This window comes from Aquarana catesbeiana, linkage group LG12, assembly GCF_042186555.1.
Source record: "Aquarana catesbeiana isolate 2022-GZ linkage group LG12, ASM4218655v1, whole genome shotgun sequence".
NCBI classification, from domain to species: domain Eukaryota; kingdom Metazoa; phylum Chordata; class Amphibia; order Anura; family Ranidae; genus Aquarana; species Aquarana catesbeiana.
The window spans coordinates 169,044,842-169,057,218 of NC_133335.1; positions in this window are offsets into that span (position 1 = coordinate 169,044,842).

Consider the following 12,377-nt stretch of genomic DNA (forward strand, 5'->3'; position numbering starts at 1 on the left):
CAGCAAATAGCTTGGGGTGTCTACTTTCCAAAATGGGGTCATGGGGGGGGGTTGCCATCTGGACATTCCATGGCCTCCGAAACTGTGATAGGCAGTGAGGAGTGAAATCAAAAATTTACACCCTTAGAAACCCTGAAGGCGGTGCTTGGTTTTTGGGGTCCCGTATGGGGCTAGGCTCCCAAAAAGTCTCACAAATGTGGCATCCCGTACTCAGGAGAAGCAACAGAATGTATTTTGGGGTGTAATTTCACATATTCCCATTGCATGTTTGAGCAATATATCATTTAGTGACAACTTTGTGCAAAAAAAAAAAAAAAAATTGTCTTTTTCCCGCAACTTGTGTCACAATATAAAATATCCCATGGACTCAACATGCCTCTCAGCAAATAGCTTGGGCTGTCTACTTTCCAAAATGGGGTCATTTGGGGGGTTTTGAACTGTCCTGGCATTTTATGCACAACATTTAAAAGCTTATGTCACACATCACCCACTCTTCTAACCACTTGAAGACAAAGCCCTTTCTGACACTATTTGTTTACATGAAAAAAATTTTTTTTTGCAAGAAAATTACTTTGAACCCCCAAACATTATATTATATTATATAATATATATTATATATATTTTTTTAAAGCAAAGGCCCTACAGATTAAAATGGTGGGTGTTTCATTTTTTTTTCACACAGTATTTGCGCATCGATTTTTCAAATGCATTTTTCGGGGAAAAAACACACTTTTTTGTACTTTTAATGCACTAAAACACACTATATTGCCCAAATGTTTGATGATATAAAAAAGATGATCTTAGGCCGAGTACATGGATACCAAACATGACATGCTTTAAAATTGCGCACAAACGTGCAGTGGCGACAAACTATATACATTTTTAAAAGCCTTTAAAAGCCTTTACAGGTTACAACTTTAGATTTACAGAGGAGGTCTACTGCTAAAATTACTGCCCTCAATCTGACCTTCGCGGTCATACCTCACATGCATGGTGCAATTGCTGTTTACATTTGACGCCAGACCAACGCTTGCGTTCGCCTTTGCGCGAGAGCAGGGGGGGACAGGGGTGCTTTTTTGTTTTTTTTTTTTTTCTTTATTATTTTTTTTGATTTTTTTATCTTATTTTTAAACTGTTCCTTTCATTTTTTTTAATCATTTTTATTGTTATGTCAGGGAATGTAAATATCCCCTATGATAGCAATAGGTAGTGACAAGTACTCTTTTTTTAAATAAATGGGGTTTATTAGACCCTAGATCTCTCCTCTGCCCTCAAAGCATCTGACCACACCAAGATCAGTGTGATAAAATGCTTTCCCAATTTCCCAATGGCTGTTTACATCAGGCAAAATCTAAGTCATGAAATGCTCATAGCTTCCGGTTTCTTAGGCCATAGAGATGATTGGAGCCATTCTGGTCTCTGATCAGCTCTATGGTCAGCTGGTCGAATCACCGGCTGCATTCTCAGGTTCCCTGTTGGGACAGGAGAGCCAGAGAAAAACATAGAAGACGGTGGGAGGGGGGGACATTCCCTCCCACTGCTTGTAAAAGTAGTCTAGAGGCTAATTAACCACTAGGATTGCTTTTACATGAAAGCCAACCGCTGGCTGAAAAGAATGATACCAAGATGATACCTAAACCTGCAGGCATCATTCTGGTATAACCACTCAAAGTCCAGCAACATACCAGTACGTTGCTGGTCCTTGTTGGGCATATATTGTAATCTTTTTTTTCATGCAGCCTGTGGGTTGAACAAAAAAAAGAGATTGATTGGTGGGTATGCCCACTATTAGAATACCTCCCTTCATCCACCCACTTCTAATGATGGGCATACATGCACCATTTATATATGCCGAAGCATGGGAGCATCCACCCCAAAAGTTAGGAGCAAATCGCTCCTCCGCCCCTGCTGCCCCCATGCTTTGGCATATATCACCTCTGACAGTGCTGGAGTCACGGCTTTATGAATCGTGGGAGCAAACGCTGTTGCTGTCAAGATAAATAAATTCGCGCTGCAGCTGAATGGCGTACCTGAAGACAAAAAAATGGTTAATAAACCACAGTAAACAGTAAAGTATAAAAAATTGCAAACATGAAAAGCAAACATGATAAAACATAATAACAATAAAACATTGCAGAATAGAATACAGTAAAAAAGAGCAGAACAATAGAGAGAGAATAGAGAGAGAGAGAACAATAAAACTACAACTATTTTTTTTTATTTTATATATTTTTTTGTGGGTTTTTTTACACTTTTTTTTGTAATTGTAACTTTTATAACTGTAACAGGTTCCAGGTTCGGGTCTCTCAAAATGCGATGGCATCTTGGGAGACCCTGTGAAAGTGTGTCTAGTCTGTGCAATGCTGTACCCTACGCTAATACTCAACTAGTGTATGGTAGCGTTCAAAACATTCACCAATGCAAAGACCAGGATTGTCAGGACAGGAGGGACAATAATAGCGAGTGTCACGCCTATATCCGCGCTTGCTGCAGACACAACATCTTTTTGGGGGGGGTTCGTTGGGTAGGGGTACTCGGAAGGACATAAAGAAAATGCCTCTCATGCAGCCGACTGCATTTGGTTGGGGATGTGAATGGGGGAAGTACGGGCGCTGCAGAAGTGGTGGGTTCCCAATTAGGATTGGTGAATGCAGCAGGAAGGGCATTATGGGCACGACAGGCCTGTGTTTGCCTTCTTCTTGGTGGCAGCGGGACACTACTTGTGCTTGCCACCTCACCAGCTTGAACTGCACTTATGGGACTCGCCACGTCACCAAGTGTTACTGCAGTGCTGGTTTGACTACGACCGGGGTGTACTAGGCCGCTGGTGCTTGCCAGTTCACCAATATGCTACAAAAAAAAACTGTTAGCGATCGCAGGGATCAGGCCTGACTCTGCGAACGCTGCAGTTATGTGCATTTAGTGTTTTGTAAGTACAGTTGAAGTCTCTTAAGATGAAATGCGTAGGGTTAATACGCCGGCCTTGGTCACTTTTACTGCGCTTTTTCTACTTTGTTGCTGTTTTTATTTGAACATTTTATTTGTATATTTTTGGATATCCGTTTTATCTGTTACCAATAAATCCCAACATACGGATTTACACTATGTGGAGACTCTTTCTTTTCCCCACATGCTTTTTAATATCCCTTTGAGCTGGAGGAAAGCTCCCAGTAAGCTGATAGCGGTTTGGCGGGCGCTGCCATCTTCCATCTATCTCCCTCGTTTGGCGCTTTTGAGATCCAGCTACCCACTGGAGGGGTCACCGTGCAGTTCAGCTTGTGAGTTCCGCTTCAGGTCTCCTATACTACGCCTTACTGACCCAACGCCGTACGGTGAGCTGGGTCCACCGCTCCTGGTAAGGGTACCTCTTTCTCCCCTTGTACCTTCGATGGTGTCAGCACTCCCGGGTGTATATCTACCACTGAATTCATCCATTCCAGAGACTGTTTGATCTTAGTTGAAGTTGTTTCCTCATTTCATTCCTCTCAATATTACCACCCTTGGGACTTATATATTGTTATTCATCACTCACCTTCACATTTTTATGTTTTGTTATTTGTTTTTATAGTCACTTCATTTATTGTTTTGCACTTCATTTCATTGAATGATATTTTTTTGCACTTATTTATAATATATGTGACATTTTATGGTAGTTTGCAGTGAGTGACATACAGTCGCATGATACTACTATTTTCACTTTGTCTCATGGTGTTTACATAACATTTGCATATGTTTGTACTAGAGATAGGCTACTTGTTTCAGGCAGCCTCCACTTATTTTTAGCGCCACACTATTATTCTTTCATTTTCATCACAATTAGTCTTATTGTTGTGTTGGCTGCTTCTGTACCAAAGGTTGGCACAGTATTTTACATATTTACAGTGTTTTGTAAGTGACAGTGATCGATTGATACTGCACTTGGGTGGGCTGGGCTAGGCTGGGCGGAGGGGCAAAACGCAGGTGCTAGCAGGTATCTGGGCTGATCCCGCTAACACTGCGTTTTTGGGAACCCTAAACTGCTGGGGACGCTAGTATAGATCTAATCGGATCAGATATTGATCCGTTCAGATACTATACCACTAAGGGAGGTGTATGCTGCGTGTGTGGGTGTTAGCGGTACTGGCACTAACCTGGCACTGCCTGGGGCGACACAGACCGTATCTGACCCTAAAACTTAACTTATATCACCGCCGGGCGATCAGGGGGCTAAACCTTTATTAGGTAATAAACGGCGGGTGCCCTGACACTATAAAAAACTAACTAACTAACCAGCATCACCCGTAACAGTTATACGGTGATCACTGGTGAAATTGTTAACTAGGGGACAATCAAGGGGTTAAAACCTTTATTAGGTAGTTTATGGGGGTCCCTGACGCTATAAAACGCTGACGGCGAACCTAAATACTTATGTCCCTAACTAGCGTCATCAGTGACACTAATACAGCGATCAGAAAAACGATCATCGCTTAGTGACACTGGCGACGGGGGGTGATCAAGGGGTTAAAACTTTATTAGGGGGGGTTGGGGGGTACCCTAGACCTAAAGGGGCCTAACACTAACTGCCCTACCACTTCTAACTGTCACAAACTGACACCAATGCAGTAATCAGAAAAAAAAAAACTGCTATTGGTGTCACTGTGACGGGGGGGGTGAAAAGTGTGCCTAGTGTGTTTTACTGTAAGTGTAGTGTTTATGCACTTACTCAGATGTCTTCTCTCCTCGGCGCCGGAACGGAAATTACCGACCCGAGGAGAGATGACATCACTTCCTCTGCCGCTGTTTACTATACAGCAGCAGAGGAAGATTCTCATTCATTGGGAGCGATCGCGAGGGGGTGGCCACGAATGAGTGGTCTCCCCCTCAGCCTGGATCGCTCTCCTAATGAAGCTGACCGCCTCGGGCACAGGGCCCGCGGGAGGCAGATCACGTACCAGGTACGTGATTTTGCCTGCCCGTGCCATTCTGCCGCAGTATATCTGTGTTAGGCAGTCGGCAAGTGGTTAAAGTGTTTGTTAACATAAAAAAAAAATAGTGATCCTGTTCCCTTAACCACTTAAGGACCGGAAGGATTTGACCAGGCCATTTTTTGCGATACGGCACTGCATCGCTTTAACTGACAATTGCGCAGTCGTGCGATGCTGTACCCAAACAAAATTTATGTCCTTTTTTTTCCCACAAATAGAGCTTTCTTTTTGTGGTATTTGATCACCTCTGCGGTTTCTATTTTTTGCACTATAAACAAACAAAAAGCGTCAATTTTGAAAAAAATAATCATATCCAAACAAATATATAAAAAAACTAATTTATTCATCGGTTTAGGTCGACATATATTCTTCTACATATTTTTTGGAAAAAAATAAAAAATCGCAATAGGCGTGAATTGAAAATTACAAACTATGGGATAGATTTAGGGACTTTCATTTTTTTAAATTGTTTTTAGTAGTAACGGCGGCGATCTGCAATTTTTAGTTGGACTGCGACATTGCGGCGGACAAATCTGACCCCAAATGACACTTTTTGGGGACCAGTAACATTATTACATTGACCAGTGCTATAAAAATGCACTGATCAATGTAAAAATGACACTGGCATGGAAGGGGTTAACACTAGGGTCGATCAAGGGGTTAAGTGTGTTTCCTATGTGTGTTCTAACTGTAGGGGGGATGGGCTCACTGGGACATGACATGACATGAGATCACTGTTCCCGGTCACTGGGAATAGTAGGTGTCTGTCATATCATCTGGCAGAACGGGGATCCGTTTGTTTACAATGGCAGCTCCCCATTCTGCCTCTGTACTAGGCGATCAACTAGACATCAAGTCCGCCCAACCCGCGGGCATGCTCCTGCAGTGTGCAAGAGTGCGCCGACCGAGCCGCCGTACAGGTACGGCGATTTGCACAGCAGAGCCGACCTGCCGCCGTATAACGACGACGGCTGGTCGGTACATGGTTAAGGCCCATTTCACACTTGTACGACTTGTGCTACGATTTGGAACTGCAAAGTCGCATGACAAGTCGTTCCCCATGATTTCCAATGACAACCATTCATATTAGTACGACTTCAAGTCGTGCCAACTTCAAAGTAGTCCCTGCACTACTTTGGTCAGACTTTGATGCGAGTTACACAGGCATTTCTTGAAATCATGGCAAAATCGCGTGACTTTGAAGTCGTGGTAGTGTGAAAGGGGCCTAAGCAGATTAAACAGCACAGTGCTTGTGCTGCCTAATCTGCCCCTCTCTAAACTGTAAAAAAAACAGTCTGATCCTGCCACTTCCTGTATCCCTCTCTCTGCACTGACCATGATATTCAGGGCTGCTGAGCCCTGACTATAGTGGTCAGCGTACGTCCCTCCATCATTCACAGCTCTCCACTCTGCTCTCCTCTCTCTTCCTCACCCCCTCCTCCCTGCCTGTCTGCTCCGTGTCTGTGTCTCTGCCCCTCCCCCTCCTTTCCGCTAATATTAGAGATTGTCACTGCCAGCTCCTCTATTATAGCCAGGCATACTACACTGTATATGCGTTTTATTAAAATGAGGCATGTAAATACCTTTTTAGCGCTATCTTCAGGCCGGTCACGTGACTCGCGTCCGCTCTACACCTCTTATACAGGGATAAAGCGGGAGGGGCTGAGCGGCCATATGACCTCCTCAGCTGACATCAGAGGGAGAGCTCGGCCCCTCCTGCAGTAGCCATGGATCAGAGGTGTACAGCGGCCGTGAGTCACGTGACCGGCCTGAAGATAGATTCACATGCCTCGTTTTAATAAAACGCATATACAGTGTAGTACAGCCTGGCTATAATAGAGGGCTGGCAGTGATTTCAAAGTTTGGGTTAACAAACACTTTAACAGAAAAAAAATGACCAAATAAGAGTAATTCATTGTTAGGGTTTAAATACACTTTTAAAAAGCTGCATCAATGGCTTACCCTTGTAACCTGTCCTAAAATGAATTTCTTATGGGAAAAGCAGAGGAATAAAAAAGCAATGACTCAAAGTATTAGTCACACTATGGTGATGGTGCATTTTATGTGGTGGTGCAATGAGGCACCTCAGTGCAACTTGCTGAGGGAGGTGCGATGGACATTTATTGCAACATAAGGCATGCAACACATTAATCTACATATGTTGCAGCATGCTGACAAAAAATAGCACATGCACCATTTTTGGCAGGGCACTATACTGCAATGTAGATTAGGCAAGGCACATTGCATCAACATGTTTAACGTGCTTTGCCACATGTTTTGGTAATTCACGCACTACAGCAACAGGATGCATGGCCAATGGTGTGAATGAGCCCTTAAAGCCAGGAATACCCCAGAAACTAGCACTTACAGAATTTGGTCAGCAATAGCAGCCCGTGTACACAGCTTCTCTTAGTACAGTTGTAAAGGGTCCATCCACTCAAGAGTAATAATTTTATTACAGGTGGAGTCTAGTGGGCTGAGGCAGCCCTAGACATTTGCATGTCATTGATGTTACAAAAGCGATATCTGTTCTTGTCCTCCGGGGAGTTTTGTATATTCCAGCAACTCCATTTGCTTTCTGCACAATATATATATATATATATATATATATATATATATATATATATATATATATATACATATATATTAAAAAAAAATGAAAGATGGCCACAGTAGATGTGTAAACCTGGAAATCCAAACACATATCTTACCAATGGGAATCTTTCAGAAATATATGAAATAATCAGGTTTTTTTGACTGTCAGTTTGGGGTGGATTGTGCCTTTAAATAAATTACAAAAGCATACAGGAAATTATATTATTTTATTACACATCCATTGTTTTTCTTTTATTTAGTAGCCTGTATGTGGTTTTGTAGATAATATAGATGTTGCATTAACTTAATTTTTGTTGATTAAAAGAGTGAAACTAATGATCAAAAATCATCATGAGAACAAGAAACAAGTAGGGCAAAGGTAGGACAAACAGAGTAGGAGGGCGATTAATAAAAAAGGGAGGTTGTTAAAGCAATGGGGGAAAAAAGACAGACGATAAACAAAAAGTGGAGGCCAGAGGGAGGGAGGTAAAGAAGATTGAGTATGAAAGGGAGTACTGGAATAATAGTCAATGTTAGCCAATCAGGCAGAGCAAATGAACGGAAATTGAAAGAGCAAAGGCTATAATTATAGTTTTCAAGCGAAAAAAAAAAAAAAAAAGGCTAAAGAATGCTGAGAAATAAAACATAAAAAAAAAAAGAAATAAATCCATTTTACCCTAGAGACCAGATGGAAGGAAAGATCAGATTTATGAGTGTTGGGGAGACAATCCTGCAGGTTCTCTTGTAGCCACCCAGCATTGTGAGAACAAGGAACATGAAGTCATTAAGTCAAGTGTGATTACAGACATTAGTAATTTTATATATATGTTGTAGTGTGCGCCAATGAGCCGGCATGTTACTGTTACGAAATATTCCCAGTGCAGAGGACTCTACAAGACTGATATGGCTGAATGAAAGAGGAGTTATGTGTGGCCTGACAACACAGAGAAGGGTCATGTCTGAAGGAGAATAAGATCAGCCAAGGGGGAGGGAGAGGACAGAGGGAAAAAAAGAAGAGGAAATAAAGGGGAAAAAGATCCATTGGAGCAAGATTACAGGCAGACAGTGACAAATGGAAATGCTGAGTTTAGTGCAAGATAAAAAAACAAAACAATGTAAGTAATGATGAGAATCTTATTGCAGTGCAGTGGAATAAAAAGGCCTACATAGATTTAAAGGGGGACTAAGAATTTGGTTTCAGGTAAGAGCATTGCTACATGGGAAAATCTTCTTTTGTGCTACTGGGTAGCCATGACTTGGCACTATTCTCCTTCAACTTTTAATACATGAAAACCTGGCTTATTCCACCTACTGTTAACACTGACAACAACACCAAACCACAAGTGTTTCTTAGGTTCCTAATGCCGCGTACACAAGAGCGGATTTCTCGTCGGAAAAAGATATGACAGCTTTTCCGATGGGATTACGCTCAAGCTTGCCTTGCTTACACACGGTCACGCGAAAGTTCGCTTAAATTACCACCGTCAAGAACGCGGTGATGTACAACACTACGATGAGCCGAGAAAATGACGTTCAATGCTTCCGAGTATGCGTCGAATTGTTTCTGAGCATGCGTAGGGGAATTGCCACAGACGATCACATTTTCGGATAGGAACTTTTCCCGACCGAAAAATTGAGAGCATGCTCTCAATCTTTTGCTGGCTGGAATTCGGCCAGCAAAAGACAGATGGAGCATACACACGGTCGCATTTTCCGACGTAAAACTCTCGTCGGTCTTTTGCGGGCCGCAATTCCGATCGTGTGTACATGGCATAGGCGTTGTATAGCAGGTCAGGTTCTTAAAATTTAACAGTAGCCAGGTTATGGACATTGAAATATTTACATATTCATATCAGAAGCGTTTAAAATAAGTACTCAGTGACCTTTTTAGTTACAGCCATTGTGGAGCAATTCATCTTGTGCAAGTGCACTAAAGAAGCAGTAAAGTTGTTCAAGTTAAATCTTCTGTTTTTTTCCTGTATACCTACTCTGTGTTTACAGTGCATCCGGAAAGTATTCACAGCCCTTCCCTTTTTCCACATTTTGTTATGTTACAGCCTTAATCCAAAAAGGAATAAATTTGTTATTTTTCTCAGAATTTTGCAAACAATATCCCATAATGACAATGTGAAAGAAGTTTGCTTGAAATCTATGCAAATTAATTAAAAATAAAAAAGGAAAAAAATCCCATGTACATAAGTATTCACAGCCTTTGCTCAATACTTTGTTGAAGCACCTTTGGCACCAATTACCGTATTTATCGGCGTATAACACGCACAGGCGTATAACACGCACATTCATTTTAAGGGGGAATTTTCAGGAAAAAACCTTAAATTTTAAATAAGGAACTTTGAGGCAAAATAAGGGTCAGTGCCCATCTGCAGCCTAACCATTGCCATCAATGCAGCCTGATCAATGCCCATCTGCAGCCTCACAAGTGCCATCAATGCAGCCTCACCAGTCCACATCAATGCAGCTTCACCATTGTCATCAGTGCAGCCTGATCGATGCCCATCTGCAGCCTAGAGGGGACAGGGAGGGGGGTGGGACGAGCGCCGACAGATTACATACAGTGAGAATCTCCTATGATAGACAGAACAGTGGTCTAATGGCGGCCAAGGAGACGTGACTTCCTATTACAGAGGCCACCAAGTAAACAGAAGTTTCTCACTGTATGTAATCTGACGGCGCTCGTCCCGCCCCCTTCCCTGTCCCCTCCGAGGCAGCTAAAATTGAAGTATTGGCGTATAACACGCACACGCTATTTGCACCCAATTTTCATGGTGAAAAAGTGAGTGTTATACGCCAATAAATACAGTACATCCTTTTTGAGTATGATGCTGCAAGCTTGGCACACCTATTTTTGGGCAGTTTCTCCCATTCTTCTTTGCAGGACCTCTCAAGCTCCATCAGGTTGGATGGGGAGTGTCAGTTCACCGCCATTTTCAGATCTCTCCAAAGATGTTCAATCGGGTTCAAGTCTGGGCTCTGGCTGGGCCACTCAAGAACATTCACAGAGTTGTCCCGTAGTCACTCCTTTGTTATCTTGGCTGTGTGCTTAGGGTTGTTGTCCTGTTGGAAGATGAATCTTCACCCCAGTATGAGGTCCAGAGCGTTCTGGAGCAGGTTTTCATCAAGCATGTCTCTGTACATTGCTGCATTCATCTTTCCCTCAAATCTGACTAGTCTCCCAGTTCCTGCTGCTGAAAAACATCCCCACAGCATGATGCGACCACCACAATGCTTCACTGTAGGGATGATATTAGCCAGGTGATGAGCGGTGTCTGGTTTCCTCCGGAAATTACGCTTGCCATTCAGGCCAAAGAGTTCAAGCCTTGTTTCATCAGACCAGAAAATGTTGTTTCTCATGATCTGAGAGTCCTTCAGGTGCCTTTGGTAAACTCCAAGCGGGCTGTCATATACCTTTTACTGAGAAGTGGCTTCTGTCTGGCCACTGTACCATACAGGCCTGATTGGTGGAGTGCTGCAGAGATGGTTCTTCGTCTGGAAGGTTCTCCTCCCTCCACAGAAAAATGCTGGAGCTCTGTCAAAGTGACCATCGGGTTCTTGGTCATCTCCCTGACTAAGACCCTTCTCCCCCCATCGCTCAGTTTGGCCAATTCTAGGAAGAGCCCTGGTGGCTCCAAACTTCTTCCATATATGGATGATGGAGGCCACTGTGCTCATTGGGACCTTCAATGCAGCAGAAACTTTTCTGTACCCTTCCCCAGATCTGTGGCTTGGTACAATCCTGTCTTGAAGGTCTACAGACAATTCCTTGGACTTCATGGCTTGATCTGTGCTCTGACATGCACTGTTAACTGAGGGACATTATATAGACATGTGTGTGCCTTTCCAAATCATGTCCAATCAACTGAATTTACTACAGGTTGACTCCAATCAAGTTGTAGAAACATCTCAAGGATGATCAGTGGAAACAGGATGCACCTGAGCTCAACTTTGAGTGTCATGGCAAATGCTGTGAATACTTGTGTGCATGTGATTTTTTCTTTTTTCCTTTCTAATAAATTTGCAAAGATTTCAAACAAACTTTCTTTCACGTTGTCATTATGGGGTATTGTTTGCAGAATTTTCAGGAAAATAATGAATTTAATCAATTTTGGAAAAAGTCTGTAACGTAACAAAGTGTGGAAAAAGTGAAGCGATGTGAATACTTTCCAGATGCACTGTATATTAAAAAATACGAAGGCTGCTTATTCTTAAAGCGGAGTTCCACCCTAAAGTGGAACTCCCGCTCATCAGATTCCTCCCCCCCTCCGGTGCCACAATTGGCACCTTTCAGGGGGGAGGGGGGTGCAGATACCTGTCTAATACAGGTATCTGCAGCCACTTCCGGGCTTAGACAGCCGCAGAATATCCGCAGATGCCCCCCCCCCCCCACAGATGCCCCCCCCCGTTGTGTTCTGGGAAACACACAGTTCCCAGCACACAACGGGGACCAGTGTAGAGGCGCAGTGTGACTTGCGCATTCGCAGTAGGGAACCGGGCAGTGAAGACGCAGCGCTTCACTTCCCGATTCCCTGGCCGAGGATGGCGGCGGGGGCAGCCGAGAGCTGAGCGATTGATCGGCTTCGGCTGCCGACATCGCTGCACCCTGGGACAGGTAAGTGTCCATTTATTAAAAGTCAGCAGCTGCAGTATTTGTAGCTGCTGGCTTTTAATAATTTTTTTTAAGGTGCAGCTCCTCTTTAAGTGGTGGTGCAGGTGAGTGGCCCTGAACACACATTTTGTGCTGATAGCTTCCAGGTCCAGTAGCAGGTGGCTTCCCTGCTGATTATTGAACACAGGACGTTGCTT